We start from the raw sequence: 1,056 nt of genomic DNA on the forward strand, positions 1-1,056 counted from the left end.
TAAATCTATACAAGTAAATTGTGTTAATTTTTTTTTGTGTGGCTAGTAATAAGACAATCATATTGGATCAGATAGGCTATACAGCAGTATTATGTGTTATGGAATGTCCAATAGATAAAATACACTTGAAAAATGTTTTTTGCTAATAAGAAAGTGATATTAGTTCTAATAGTTTATACAGCGGTATTAGACAATTGCAATTTTGTATGGTAATGGTATGTTAAATCAATGATAGTCAAATGAAACTCAAATGGTTGTATTTTTGGTAATTTTTAGTAAATAAGAACATAACTAACAGGTACTTACTATTAGTTCGTTGGTCAGGCTCATGCATTCCAAAAACTGGAAATTGTAAATATAATGTAGGATTAATATCTGGGAATATTATTGTGGGGGGAAAAAGTGATTGAAATTGAGTGTATATAGGTTATTGAAGGGCCATTAGTATATTGCATATGGTATCAAGATAAAGAAGATAAAGAAGCAGGTGAGTGAAAAAGGTGTAGTTAAACTGAATATAACAAGAGATGATGGCAGTTTGAGGATTAGGGAGGTAGTCTTAGTAAGGAGAAAATGGAATAGTTGGAATTATCTCAGTTTCTGAAGAGTGGTCTTTGAGTATTACCTGTGGTGGATGGAAGGCAAAATCCTGGGGGCGCGGGCGCCAGATGGTGGTGCTGTTGTAGGAGAGCAGCAACAACAAGAGGCTTGCTGCGTTGGCGCTTTAAAAACTGCCTGATGTGTGATGGAACATACCATCATGCTCTTTGCAGACGATATGTTATAGAGCTTAACAGAGCCAATTACAACTTTGCCTAACCTGCATAAATTGCTTACTCAGTTTTCAGAGATCTCTGGTTTAGTGGTGAACGATGAAAAATCTAAGACGCTTAATGTTTCTTTGCCACCCTCAGTAGTCGAAGCCTTGCAATCCCACTTTGCCTATAAATGGTTGGGAGTCATCCCCTATTTGAGTATAAAGATTAAGCCTCGCTTGTCTTCCATTTATCAAGCCAACTATCCGCCATTATTTTGTGAACTTTCTACTTTACGTTC

Source organism: Pyxicephalus adspersus, chromosome 6, assembly GCF_032062135.1.
Source record: "Pyxicephalus adspersus chromosome 6, UCB_Pads_2.0, whole genome shotgun sequence".
In the NCBI taxonomy this organism is placed as follows: domain Eukaryota; kingdom Metazoa; phylum Chordata; class Amphibia; order Anura; family Pyxicephalidae; genus Pyxicephalus; species Pyxicephalus adspersus.